Raw genomic sequence first — 15,101 nt, forward strand, 5'->3', positions numbered from 1 at the left:
TAATTTTTTTTGGGGGGCCCCAAGAGAGTGGGGCCCTAAGCTATAGCTTGTTTAGCTTATATGAAAATCCGCCACTGGGTAGTTCATACATAAGCATTTCCAGGTAGGGCTGGCAGAGGCTCTGTTCGGAGATCCCAGAGAGCTGCTGCCAGTCAGTGCATGCAGCACTGAGCTAGGGAGGCCCAGAGCTGGCAGCCTCTCGCCTGTCCACTCTGTGCCAGTTTGCATTTGTGGTGGGGCCTCCCCTGTCAACGTGTAAGCCGCCTCAAGGAGAGGGGGGGGGGAAGGGGAAGGTAAAAATAAGGCAAAGCAAACAAGGAATGGGAACGAAAATGCCACACGTTTCCCAGGAAAATAGTTTTCAGTTAGCATATAGGTTACGTTTCAGCTTTCTGTGGGAGCCCATCGCTCCACACAAGCATGCAAACACTCCAACCCCCAAGATAGGAAATGACCCTTGTTTTACATAACACACTTTTTATTCCTCCTATCTCCCGCCAGTCCCTGTGACCAGGTCATGCTTACAACAAAGATAGGCCTTTTTGTGTCCCGTGAGCGTCCGTTTATTTTTATTACATTTGTTCAGAACGTTTCCTTTCCTCTGGAAAACTAAAGCCAAGGTTTTTTTTCTCCTGACCTACCTGACATTTTGCCCACTCTTCCACAGCGGCAGGAAAATAAATAAGTATTTTAAAAAAACAACAACACCCAAAGACATACCCGCAAGGACAGGAGATATATATATATATATATGTATGTATTCCAAAAAGGTTACGTATAGGACGCAGGAGCTTGGTTCAGGGGAACGGATTTTCCAAGGCATGTTAAATGTTCTCTGCTCAGGATGTCAGAGTTTCCGAACAACATACCCAAAGAGGTCAGGCAAATGATTTAGCTTCCCAGGCTTAGGCCAAGCGGCTCCTTCTGAGGTGGTCACTCTATGTATTGACATGGGAAGTCCAACTAGGTGGGCTCACACCAGGGTTGCCCTATTCTGAAGCCCCCAAACCCAGACACTTTTGGGGCACCACCCCACATCTCCCTCGCGCGCCCGCTCCCTGGCGCTGACCGCTTCGCTGCCTGTTTGCTTTCCCCCCTCCTTCCCATCCCTCTCTAACATTTGCTGTCTTTGGCCTCCTGCTCTCTGGACGATGGGAGGCTGAGTGGCCCTGGGAAAGCCATGCCAGGAAAGACCACTGGGAGTGAAAGCCAAGTTTATCGCCACGCGCAGAAACCCATGCAAGGCTTGGCGGCCACCAGAGTATCCACCGAGCCCAGCACGACTCATGGAGCCCTGCGCAAGGCCTGGCAACTGCCAGAAATCCTAGCAGCCGCCCCCTCCAATTTTTATTTTGATAAACAAACAAACAAACACAAACATTTCATATAAAATACAAAAATCTGCCCGGAGGGGCATGCTGCCCTCCCCCCCAAAAAAAAGACTAGTCTGGGAAACCCAGAGGTATGGTAGCCCCAGCTCCTGCTGAAATTTGAACCCAAATTAATTTCTCTCCATCCTTCCTAAAGAGAAAAATGTGTGCCCCCCAGGATGTCTTCACCCCAGTCTGCCTCCCTTTTATTACATATGCAAGCCAGCCAGAGGCGTAGCAACCTCAGGTGGTACCCGGTGCAGATTTTTTGGTCACCCCCCACATCGACAGCTCGGGGTAGGCTTGTGGGCGCTGAATGTCCGTCCCCCTTCCTACGCCTCTGCGCCGCCACCCCACGACTCCCAAGTACCCTGAGCTGTTGGGGGAAGGGGGCAGCTATGCCGCTTTGCCGGAGTGCTGGCAAAGCTGCGTCCTCTTGGGAGCCACGGCTCCCATCCACCCGCCCGCCCGTCCCCCTCCCTCCCTCCCCGGCTCGCTGTAAAGCGGCAAAGGGGGAGCCACTTACAGTGAGCCAGGGTGGGAGGGAGGCTGGGAGGGGGGCCCCGGTTCACCGTAAGCGGCTCCTGTTTTGCCGCTTTACACCAAACCAGGGAGGGAGGGGGAGCCGGGGCTCCCGCCCACCCCTCCCTGGCTCGCTGTAAAGCAGCAAATCAAGAGCCGCTTATGGCGAGCCAAGGAGGGAGGGGTGAACAGAGGATCCTCTACATGCGGCTGCGGTGGCGCTATGGTTGCTTGCGCCGCTGTGGCAGGGTGCCACCTTGTCACCCCCGGAGACATGGCACCAGGAGCGCACCGCCCCCCGCCCCCTGTTGTGACGCCAATGAAGCTAGCAAGACAATAACCAGTTTCCCCCAACAGCATGCAAATTGATAGGGTTAATTTGACAGCAATCCCAACACACACACACAGGCAAAATACACTGCAACCAACTACACCCTCGGCCCTTTGTTCTCTCACACCACGAGCAAAAATAAAATACCTGTTTCATTACGCTGGCACAAAAACTTTGCCCCTATACTATGTAAAAGAATGAAACTTTACAGTCTCCCTCCTTGCCTCCCCTCTCTCTTCCCATGTTGCCTGTAACAGTAATGTCTCCCTCTGAATATGACTGCTTCACATGGTTCTGTGACTTGAAAACAGAGACTCTGTGGGTTCCATTGTTACTCCCAAGAAAATCCCTTAATAAATACATTTTTTTTAAAAAAATAGAAAGGCAGGAGTGTGGAGAAGACTAATCTTACATCTTTCAGCTCCTTTTCTGCCTTCTTCGATCAGAAGAGAAAGAGGAGCTAGGATTTACCTCAAGAAGAAAAAGAGTTAGACCCACCAGCTGTTTTGAAGGATGCTCATCTCTAAGGACTTCACGCTGTTGGACTACAGTTCTCATCATTCCTGATCATAAACCATGCTGCCAGGGGCTGATGGGAGTTAGAGTCCAACAACTCATGGAGGGCACAATGTTGGCTCCCCTGCCCCTAAGCCATCCTTTGCCAAGCTGGTGCCCTACAGATGTTTTAGACTACAACTCCCATGAGCCTCAGCCAGCATGGTTGCCCTGAGCTGTAGACCTTTGCACCAATGAAGTTGCTCCCTTGTGGCCAAATGTTCACATTCTGTTTCTCCTTATAGGCTTGGCGGTGTTCTTTTTTCTTCTTTTCTTTTTAAAGACTGACATTTTCTCAGCACTTCTGCCCTTTTGCCAAGAAACAGATGTGCACACATCTGCAACACATTACTGGCTAGATTTAATAACACAAACAGGCCAAGAGGCAGCGACACCATGAGAGTACCTGCTTAAGGACTGAAGCCCTCCAAGTCCAAAAGCATATGATGCCCCTATGCTGTGAAATACAGTAGCAGCAGCAGCGAAGATGAAGCGGATTGTCTTTCAAATGCACAAAAATGTTGTCCAGGATGTTAGAGAGCATTTGGCGGCGGCAGCAGCGGGGGGAGCACCAGCCTTCACCCATGTGCATTGGTAGAGAAGGGGTGCGGCAGAAAAAGCATCTCAGAGGAGTTTGTAAGCATCTTTGGTTTAGACAGCTGTGTATACAGTATAGGGAGGTCATTTAAAAGTTCCAGAGAAGTTGGTTACAAACGGAATAGTTCAAGGACATGACATTTTCTTCTATATACACTGGACGCTCGGGTTGCGAATGTGATTTGTGCGGGAGGCACATTCACAACCCGCAGGGTTCGCAACCTGCAATGCTGCGTCTGCGTACGCGCGGGTCGTGATTTGGTCTTCTGCGCATGTGCAAAGTGCAATTTAGTGCTTTTGCGCATGCGCAAGCACCGAAACCTGAAAGCAACCCATTCTGGTACTTCTGGGTTCGGCGTGGTGCGCAACCCGAAAACGCGCAACCTGAAGCGTCTGTAACCCGAGGTATGACTGTAAATGCCAGAGATTCTGTGGGTTTCTCCTGGGAGGCCACTGCGAGCATCACACACAATCTGTGAGATTTTGCTTCCCAGTTAGACAGACAGACAGACAGACAGACACATGCAGATGTATAGATACAGTGGTACCTTGACTCTCAAATGCCTTGATACTACAGCCAGGCCGCCGGGCCGCCAGGGGGGCGCCGCACTGCACGCTGAGCCTGCTCGCTGCGCAGCAGCGCCTGCGCAGCCGTGCTGCGCGTGCCCGCCCGCTGCGCTGGGAAACGGGGCGCCGGGGCACCGGAGGGATCCGTCGCACCACAGCGCCAGGGCACCAGATATGCTTAAGATGGCCCTGCTCAAACAACTTGGAACCCAAACACTGCAAACCCGGAAGTAAGTGTGCCGGTTGCGAATGTTTTTTGGAAGCTGAACGTGCTCCATTTTGAGTGTTACGCTTCCAAGTTGAGTACCACACTTCCATTTTGAGTGCCACACTTCTGTTTTGAGTGTTACACTGAGGTCGGTCTGTTTTTGTTATTTATTTTGCATTTTTGCTTTTGCGGCTCTTTTTGTTTTGTGATTGTGATTTTTGTGATTGTATGGAACCCAGTTCAGCTGCTGATTGATTGATTGATTGTGTGACTGGAGTACATTGTTTATTGCTTTCATTTTATGGATCAATGGTCTCGTTAGATAGTAAAATTCATGTTAAATTCCTGTTTCAGGGGTTGTTTTTAAAAGTCTGGAACAGATTAATCCATTTTGCATTGCTTTCTATGGGAAAGTGCACCTTGGTTTTGGAACGCTTTGGTTTTGGAACGGACGTCCAGAACGGATTAAGTTTGAGAACCAAGGTACACTGTATAGAAATCCCCACCCCGCATAAAGGATTTCTTGAGTCTGTCCAAGATGGAGAGCTGGGTGAGCAATAGTGAACGTTGTTTCTGAGTGTAGTCCAAACTGTTTAGTTTTTCAGAATGTTTTCTGCAGGTCAAATACCCATTGGCACTGCTTGTGAAAATGTTAACATTGCCCACTCTTGTTCTTTTCACAGATTTCCCTTGCCTTCAGTGAAGTCCATCGGGGGCTGGGGAGAAATTCAGCTCACTTTGCATTTTAATGCAGACTTTCCTAATTCACACATTCTGAAACAACCCAAAGCTCACCTTTGAAATTCACACTTGTCTGAATATTTGGTTTCTGGCCAAAAAAATCAGTACAACAGTGTGTATAATAGGGGGAAGTGTGCATAAAAAAGCCTGTTTTGGTGAAAATAACATATAAAAATGCATTATGTTAGGGGAAACATATGAGAAGCTGAGAGAAACAAAAATATGTCAGATTTGCCAATTCCTCGATGCCACCCCATATAATTGGCTATGTAGAGTTTGCTGGATGGTCCTCTAATTTGATGACATCATCCATCTCAATAATCCAGGAAGCATTGCCCTGACTCCAAATTGACTGTCCTTGCCTCCCAAGTCAACATTGTGCAGCCAATTCTAATGGGCTATATAGTGTTTAGACATCCTCCTCCTCACTTCATGAGTTCTGGCTAGTCACCCAAGTGACTAATGGAAGAAAAAAGTGGAAGAAAGAAGCAGGAAAAAAGTGATCAGCAATAGAGCAGCAGCTGAGGAAGCTATGTCACTGAACTGGGCACACTATGTTGCAGGTCACACTTGGGTCTTGCTTCACCTCCAAAGAAGGAGACTCCACCACACTCCTTGACAGCAAATTCCACTATCAAACAGCTCTTACTGTCAGGAAGTTCTTCCTAATGTTTAGGTGGAATCTTCTTTCTTGTAGCTTGAATCCATTGCTCTGTGTCCGCTTCTCAGGAGCAGCAGAAAACAACCTTTCACCCTCTTCTATATGACATCCTTTTATATATTTGAACATGGCTATCATATCACCCCTTAACCTTCTCTTCTCCAGGCTAAACATGCCCAGCTCCCTAAGCCATTCCTCATAAGGCATTGTTTCCAGACCTTTGACCATTGTGATTGCCCTCCTCTGGACACGTTCCAGCTTGTCAATATCCTTCTTAAACTGTGGTGCCGAGAACTGGACACAGTACTCCAGGTGAGGTCTGACCAGAGCAGAATACAGTGGTACTATTACTTCCCTTGATCTAGGTGCTATACTCCCACTGATGCCCAGAATTGCACTGGCTTTTTTAGCTGCTGCATCACACTGTTGACTCATGTCAAATTTGTGGCCTACCAAGACTCCTAGATCCTTTTCACTTGTACTGCTCTCAAGCCAGGTGTCACCCATCCTGTATTTGTGCCTTTCAATTTTTTTGCCCAAGTGTAGTACTTTACATTTCTCCCTGTTAAAATTCATCTTGTTTGCTTTGGCCCAGTTGTCTAATCTGTTAAGGTCATTTTGAAGTGTGATCCTGTCCTCTGGGGTATTAGCCACCCCTCCCAATTTGGTGTAATCTTCAAACTTGCTCAGGGTGCCCTCAAGCCCATCATCCAAGTCATTGATAAAGATGTTGAATAAGACTGGGCCCAAGACAGAACCCCGTGGCACTCCACTAGTCACTTCTCTCCAGGATGAAGAGGAGCCATTGATGAGCACCCTTTGGGTTCGGTCAGTCAGCCAGTTACAAATCCACTGAATGGTAGCATTAAGAACTTGGTCATTAAGAACTTGGTCTGCAGATAAGCCCAAGGTCACCAAATCAGGACCTAGAGCTGGTGAGCCTCTGAGGAAGGCAGTCTCTTGACTGCTTAGCATGCATCTAGTGCAGTTTTCGCCCCCAAGCATTGCAAAACCCAAACCACATTGTCATACGTTGCCTGCAGGAGTTCTCATTCCTTTGCTTTAAAAAAGGAGAAATGTAATTCTTTCCAGGCAAGGCAACCACTAAACACATGAGCAAGAGATTTGCTGTCGAAGCAGCACCTGCCCCCATGCTGAAGTTACTTTCTGGAAGTTATATTCTAATTTGGGGGGCACAAAATATTAAATCAATGGGAAGTTTAAAAGAAACAAAAGGAGAGGGTCTCTGGCCTACCATCAGGGCCTCGCCCTCCCCTGGGAACCCTTGGTTAAACAAAGCCTATCTAACTGAAGTGGGATCTTGAATGATGCTTCTGACTGGTCTGTTCCTGCCTGATAAAGCCTCTTCTTCTCTAGCCATCCCAGGCTGGCTTACTGCCTCCCATGTCTCCAGCCCCTCGTCTGTCTCTCTCTCCCGCAGTGCTGTAATGCCTGTCCTTTTAAGCTGTGCAATGACTAATTGAAAAATGCATTCCAGTGCTTTCAAAAGCCGCTTTCCTTTTCCTGCGGGCCAGCCAAATGTTTGCAGAGTTGGCAGTGCAGCGCTGAAACTTGGGAACTCGATTCTTGGCCCTGCTTGAGGGATGATCAAATCCTGCCCAGTTTCATCTCCGGCTGCAGTCAAAACATGCCATCTCTCATAGATGCTTAGTCCAGAAGCATTAGAGATGCTTTTGAGCAAAGTGTCCCACTTTTAAATGTCCGTCTTGCATTCCAGCTGTTTGTTGCAAGGGGGTGGAGTTAGCACAAGCACTGCTTTGTGTAAGAGGAGGACTTGTTCTTTCCCCATTTCCCCTGTAAGTCTCTGGCTGATTTTTAGGACTGCAGCCTCCCCCCCTTTAAAAACAAAGAAACCCCAAAATGAAGTCTTGCCCTGAATATGTGCCTTTAACCTAAATAGTGAAATGTTTATCTCTAGATTTCTATGCACTGCACAAAATCCACAAGAAACCACAGCTTGGATCAGGCCCACCAATAATTGGCTTTGACGCTGTATACCTGAAGGAGCATCTCGGCCCCTATCATTCAGCCTGGACACTGAGGTCCAGCTCCGAGGGCCTTCTGGCGGTTCCCTCCCTGCGAGAAGCGAGGTTACAGGGAACCAGGCAGAGGACCTTCTCGGTGGTGGCGCCCTCCCTGTGGAACACCCTCCCATCAGATATCAAGGGGATAAACAACTACCTGACTTTTAGAAGACACCTGAAGGTAGCCCTGTTTAGGGAAGTTTTTAATGTTTTAGTATGTTTTTATATGTGCTGGGAGCCTCCCAGAGTGACTGGGGCAACCCAGCCAGATGGGAGGGTTATTATCATCACCATTGCTTTTTTTCCAGCCAGAACTTATCGGAACTCAGTTCTGGCACATCTTTTCTAGAAAAATAGCATTGAGTCTATCATCATCATCATCATCATCATCATCATCATCATCATCATCAAATTGTCAGGATTGATGTGTACCATCAGGCAGAGACCATAGTTTCTCTTCACCTCATTAGCTAGTGTGTTGTCCTTGGGTGTGATACAGGATTGGTTGGCTTCTAGATATGGAATGGGAGGCTGTTGCTTTGGACTTTGTCTCCTGCAGAATAATAATAATAATAATAATTTGGCGTCCTTCTGTCTTGGGAGACCATGGAGGAGTGTGCAGAAGTCCAGTCCCCTTGTTGAGTGACACTACAAGCACCTATTGAAGCAAGTGGGATATGGCGGGTAAGCACTTTATTGATTGGAGTCTGCCTGGCATGAGGCGGGCAGATGCTGACCCGTGAGACCTTATGCCAATCAGGTTGAGCTCATAACTACAGTGGTACCTCAGGTTAAGTACTTAATTGGTACTTAATTGGTTCTGGAAGTCCGTACTCAACCTGAAGCGTACTTAACCTGAAGTGAACTTTCCCATTGAAAGTAATGGAAAGTGGATTAATCCGTTCCAGATGATGAAAAACACCCCCTAAAACAGCAATTTAGCACAAATTTTACTGTCTAACGAGACCATTAATCCATAAAATGAAGGCAAAAATCAATGTGCTGTACTATAAAATAAGTAAGACAGTATTGTAGATGAAAAAACAACAACCATTTACAGTGGTACCTCGGGTTAAGTACTTAATTGGTTCCAGGGTGCCATTCACACCCCGAAAAGTACTTAACCCGAGCGGCGATAGCGTGTGCGCATGAAGTGTCAATAGAGTGTTTCTGCGCATGCGCGAAGCGCGCAGAACGCTTCTGCGCATGCGCGCACGGCGGAACCCGGAAGTAAACACTTCCGGGTCCGCGGAGTACTTAACCTGAAAGTACTCAACCTGAAGTGTACTTAACCCAAGGTATGACTGTAGTAACTGCTGCCTCGCCTGTCTTTTCCCCCTTCCAGTTATTCAAGGTGGCTTACAGATAAAAATAAGAACAGCTAAAAACTTGGGTGTGTGTGGAATCATTAAAAAGCAACTAAACTGTGATAGAAGTGAAACTATCTGTCTAGCTAGCTACACTACAGAGTAGTGTATAATCTATTAAAAACAGAGACCTGTTGGATCAGGCCAAAGGGCCGTGTTGCCCAACATCCTGTTCTCACAAGATGTTCATGGGAAGCCCACAAGTGGAACTCAAGTGCAATAGTACTCTCCCCAGTTGGATTCCCAGTAACTGCTGCTCAGAGCCATGCTACCTCCGACAGTGGAGGTAGAACACTGCCATGGAAAACTGATATCACAATACTGGTACAAAGTAGTTGCAAGGATTACTTAAACAAAGTGCCTGAAGGACTTCAAATGCCCCAAGTGCAGAACTAAACAGGTGCCTTCCGAAAACAGAAGCTTTACGTTGTGCTTCCCTTCACCTGTCCTCAGGACGTGTTTAAGAACGCTGACTCGTATTGTGACACCAGTTGTCCACGCTCTGGTGAACTCCAGATCAGAGCATGGCTCCTCTGTCTTGGCTTCTCCTATGGGACAGCTGGAAAGATCGGATGGGTAAGAATATTGATTTGGAGACAGCCTGCTCAAGAATCCTTAGAAAGTTTATGAAGTTTTTTCCTTCTTCTTGTCACTGCTAAGCTTTTCAGGATTTTAGGTGCGTATTCTGTGCTCTCATATCAGATCTTAAACCTTGTAAATTATTCTGTTTGATATCATCTCCCTGAAGGGTGTCTGTGTATAGATACACACACACACACACACACACACACACACACACACACACACCTTCCATCTACTTTTTATTTAAAACTTTCCAACCCACCCTGTTTTTTACAGTACCAAATTAACAAAAAGACAAACATGCTGCCTTTCTGGGATATTTCCTATTGCCTAGCTAGTTTAACAAATTAGTGTTTTCTAAATACCAGGGGTTATAAAAATTCACCCTAAAGAAGCAAATTTGACAATAGGGCTGCCTTTCAAGGTGGTTTATGGAAACTGCTGCTGTTGTGGGTGGGGGAAACGAACAACGTGGGCAAGGTTGCCTAAATATTTTTGTGGCTTCCCATCGTCAGGCGTCACTCTCAAGCCTTCTTCAACAACTACTGGCTTGAGGAGCCATCACTGGTACTCTGAGGCTTCACAATCAGCCGAGACCCTCTCAGACTAACCACAAACCTCTGTAGTAAGGAGACTGGTGGGAGGCTCTCCGTGTGATTAGGAAGCCACGTGAAGCCTCCATAGATACAAAAGCATGCCCTCCAGTAGTGGACCTACATTTTGGGGGCTGTGAAGCTGGAATTGTTTTGGAGGCCCATTTGCAACCAGAAACGAGGTCTGAGTAACTACCGTGATCTCCTAAACGGAGGATCACCATGCCTTTACAACATCTGTGCTGCTGACTGTCAAACTTTAAGGTTCGTAGAATCATAGAGTTGGAAGAGACCACAAGGGTCATCCAGTCCAGCCCCCTGCCAAGCAGGAAACACCATCAAAGCATTCCTGACAGATGGTTGTCAAGGCTCCGCTTAAAGACCTCCAAAGAAGGAGACTCCACCACACTCCTTGGCAGCAAAATTCCACTGTCGAACAGCTCTTACTGTCAGGAAGTTCTTCCTAATGTTTAAGTGGAATCTTCTTTCTTGTAGTTTGAATCCATTGCTCCGTGTCCGCTTCTCTGGAGCAGCAGAAAACAACCTTTCTCCCTCCTCTATATGACATCCTTTTATATATTTGAACATGGCTATCATATCGCCCCTTAACCTTCTCTTCTCCAGGTCTTTCAGGATCAGTGTTATATGGTCTCGGCCTTGTTGACTGCTGAGGTCAGTAATGACTAAAGAGGTCTCGAGCCCCTCCCTAAAGCCCTATATAAATGCAGAGTCTGATAGTGCTGTCGCTCAGTGGCAAAACATCTGCCTTGCAAATAGTGGGTCCCAGATTCAATCCCTGCCAACTTCAGGCAAGGCCAGGTTAGACACTACTTGAATGAGTATATAGTAACTGCCTATGTTTCTATGGATGCAGAAAGTCCTAGGTTCATCTCCAGGTAGGGCTGGCATGGACCTCTGTTGCAAACCCTGGAGAGCAACTGCCACTCAGTGCAGGCAATACTGAGACAGATGGACCAATGGTTCAACTCAGCAGAGAGCGGCTTCCCATGATCTTATTTGAAAAAATTGTGATGAAGCCCGAAACACTGTTGCAGCAGGAACTGCGCTGGTCGGCCTTCCCACAGCTAAAGAGCAAAGCCTAACAATGGGCTTCTCTGTGCTCGTCGAGTCTTTTCTAGAAAGTCTCGATCGGGCAAGCACAATCTATCTCTTTTCTTGCCGTCTGACAGAGTCAAGGGTCAAACCAGATACAACACAGGGAAACAAATGCAGCCTTTTAACACTTCCGAGTCTTGTGGGAAAGGGATGCTACTAGGGTCATTGCCCCTGCTCCAAATTTATCTCGCCATCCATTCATTTAATGGGCATCTATTTCAAGTCACACAATACACCGACATAGAGGGCATTATGAAGGCTGCCCTAAGGGAAAAAACAACAACAACCCTATTGCTTACCCAATGTCCTGCATATGATCTAGAAAATAAAAATGAAGCAACACCCCCCAACAAAATAAGTGACTTTAACTAGTCTTTTGACTTTTACTAACACACATAAATCCTACAAGAATAAAGGTCTCTATGATGCAGTCCTGAAATGAGTCACGAGGCCTTTGGGACTTCTTCATTTCATGCTGGCAGGGGGGCCTGCCAGCCTCTTCAGCCTGTGGGCAGCATTTTGTCAATTAGCAGAGGGAACGGATGATATCTTGGCTAGAGGATTCTCCTCTAGTCCGTGAGTCACTTGGCCATGGCCAGTTGAGGCTCCAACCCAGTCGTAGTCAAGAGCAGCCTGCTTTAATCAGTACTGGCCCCAGGTGAAAAATGGACATCAAAATGCACATTTAGCCATTTCAGGAAGGCTCGGCTGTAGATAACCTTCTACAACGCTTTTGCTCTCTTGGTGTGGATCTTTCAGGCTAGGAGAGACAGTGTGGTACAGTGGCGATCATGTGGACTTAGCCTGTGGCACAATGGGTCAGTGCACCTGGCTGTTAACCAGACGGTTGGTGGTTCGAGCCCACCCAGGGACGGCTGTGAGCAGGATTCCTGCATTGAGAGGGGTTGGACTAGATGACACTTGGGGGTCCCTTCCAACGCCACAATCCTAAGATTCTATGGGAGAGACGTAAGCCATATCCACACCATAGGTTTAAAGTACACTTAGGCCACTTCCACAGCCATGGCTCCCCCCCCAAAGAATCCTGGGAACTGTAGTTTACCCCATCACTGACCTACAGTTCCCAGCACCCTCCACAAATGAAAGTTCCCAGGATTCTTTTAGGGAAGCTTTAAATGAATGGTGTGAATGTGACTTCTGATTCCCACCCTCCCAAAATTTACTGGGTGAGCAAGTCATCATGGCTGAAATGAAGCATAACACACAACTTTTTTTTTATTTTTTAAAAACCTTTTTTCACCTGACTTCTCCAGCCCTGAATGCGAGTCTCCTCTAAGCCACAAACCCTTCCAAGCTTTGACCTGCCCTGGCCCTCTCCTGTTGACCTGGGGAAAATACAGTGGCAGCAACAGCAGGGAAAGCCTATTTGGGGCTCTCTTCCTCCCTGGCACCTGTTGGGAGCTTCTGAAAGTGCCTGGGGCCAGAGGTGGAGCAACCTGCTCCGGTACCTGGAGTGTCCCAGGGGGTGTGGTGCGCATCCCGGTCAGGTGTCAGCATTTTGTCAACCCCCCATTGGAATGGCGCATGGGGTGGACCCTCCCCCACGCCATCACCTCAGACTGCCCCTGCCTGGGTCCCTGGGAAGTGCAATTTCCCCAGGCACTCTATTTAGGGCTACAAGAACACCGCTACCCAAAAGATCTACCAGAGCCGGCTCTAGGGGTAGGCTGGGTGGCGTGGGGCGCCAGGGCGCTGGGCCAGCGGGGGGGGCACCGTGCACGGAAGCCATGCTGTGCCTGCCCACTGGGGCAGGGGCGCCGGAGTGATCTCCGTGCCACGGCGCCACGGCGCCCGACCTGCTTGAGATGGCCCTGAGATCTCCTCCTCCCTCTCAGTATCTATGTGTGCAGAGGGTTTTCCACTGCAATGCTCAATGAGTCACTGCTCTGGGCTTTGCTCCTGTTTGGGGAAGAAGCAGTTGGTCTCCTCCGCAGACAAGTTCTTCGGAGTCGCAGGAACTTGTTTCCGTCTCTCATGGCACACTGCAGCCATTCTCAGGCCCCTGGCAAACTGATGGGCCCTAAGCATAGAGTCTTCAGGAGCTGAATTAAACACTGAGGATATCGGACTCTGACCCTCAACTAAACTGCAGGCCGAGCAAGAAATTTCATGGGAAAAGGTCAAGGGACCCCTGACCGTTAGGTCCAGTTGCGGACGACTCTGGGGTTGCGGCGCTCGCTTTACTGGCCGAGGGAGCTGGCGTACAGCTTCTGGGTCATGTGGCCAGTATGACTAAGCCACTTCTGGCGAACCAGAGCAGTGCACGGAAACGCCATTTACCTTCCCGCCAGAGCGGTACCTATTTATCTACTTGCACTTTGATGTGCTTTCGAACTGCTAGGTTGGCAGGAGCAGGGACCAAACAACGGGAGCTCACCCCGTTGCGGGGATTCGAACCTCCCACCTTCCGATCGGCAAGCCCAGTGAAGAAGCAGATTGCTCTCCACAAGCTATATATTTTGGGGATGGGTTTGATCTCATGGCCTGTGTATGGGAAAAAAAAACCCCACCTTATACATTCCTTCTACATTCATGTCTGTCAGGTTAAATATTGCTTCATCTTTAAACGCAGGGCGAACCTCATAGTTCAGTGGAAGTCAGAATTGTTAACTTCCCGCTTTATCAAAAGCTGTCATTGAGGTATTGAGCTCTTCATTCACCCCTCCCCTCCATTCCTCATTCGCTTTCCTCCCTTCTTCCATTATCTCTTACTGCCAGAGAATGATGCTGGTTTATCTATCACTATCTAAACAGCCTTACAACAACAGCAGTCATTAAGCATGCCAGCGGAAGGAGGCTGGTTTTAAGTAGGAAAGGGCGGGGGGGGGGGGGAGAGAAAGGAAGCACTAAAGGGAATTTCAAAAATCAGAGATTTCGTCTGAACAACAACTTTTTATTGTAGTTAGTCAGTTGTGTCAATTCTAAATGAGGGGCATGTTTGATGACGGACTGACGAGTTAGGGATAGGGAAAGATATCATTTGATGAACTTGCCCTGTTCAGACTTCCTGAGCCCAAGCCGAAACAGAAACAACCTTATGCTTCCGAAAACTGCGCGCCTCTGAATGTCACACAGCAGGTCTCCAATCAATATAATGTAGCCCACCCTCACCCCCAAGCATACATTAGGCAAGACGTGTTCCCCTAAATATGTGTGGCTATTAGATACTGTACATAAATGCATGAGCTCTTTTGGAGAAAATGCAATAAATAAAATGAATAATAAATAGCTCAATTTTGAAGGGGGGGGAGAAAGAATTGCTTGCAAAAATGTCTGCAAGGCAAACTTGTGAGCAAAAGTATGTACGGTATGTTAGAAGTAGATATTTACTTACTTCATTTATGAGTCACGTCCCATAAAATATCTCGAAACGATTTCTCAATAAAAACACCAGCAAGAAAAAAACAATTAAAAACCACTTTCGTTATGTTTTAACCTCCCCCATTTTAACTATTAAAAACAATGCCATGTGTAGAAGAAGAATAATTTTAGTCCCAGTACAGATTGGGGGGGGGGGCGAGATCTCCTCTAAAAAGGCTTGTTGCATAAGGAAGGAGCCAAAAAATACAACAGAGATGGTGCTTGTTGGATATGTTCCTGGAAGGAGTTCTAAAACGCAAATGTATTTTTATGCATTAAAAAAAAAGGGGGGGGGTGAAATGCAGTTAAGGTATTTTTTTTAAAGAAACTAAGAGCTGATTCCTGAGACATTAATTCTAGGGCAGGGGGTTATTCCCTTGAACTGAGCCCATAAACAAACTGGAAGCCAAGGTAGTTGGTGAAGCCAGAACGCTGGCAGCCCCTTTCTGAACCCATTGAAGTCCA

Source organism: Zootoca vivipara, chromosome 9 (assembly GCF_965207765.1).
Source record: "Zootoca vivipara chromosome 9, rZooViv2.hap1.1, whole genome shotgun sequence".
Classification (NCBI taxonomy): Eukaryota; Metazoa; Chordata; class Lepidosauria; order Squamata; family Lacertidae; genus Zootoca; species Zootoca vivipara.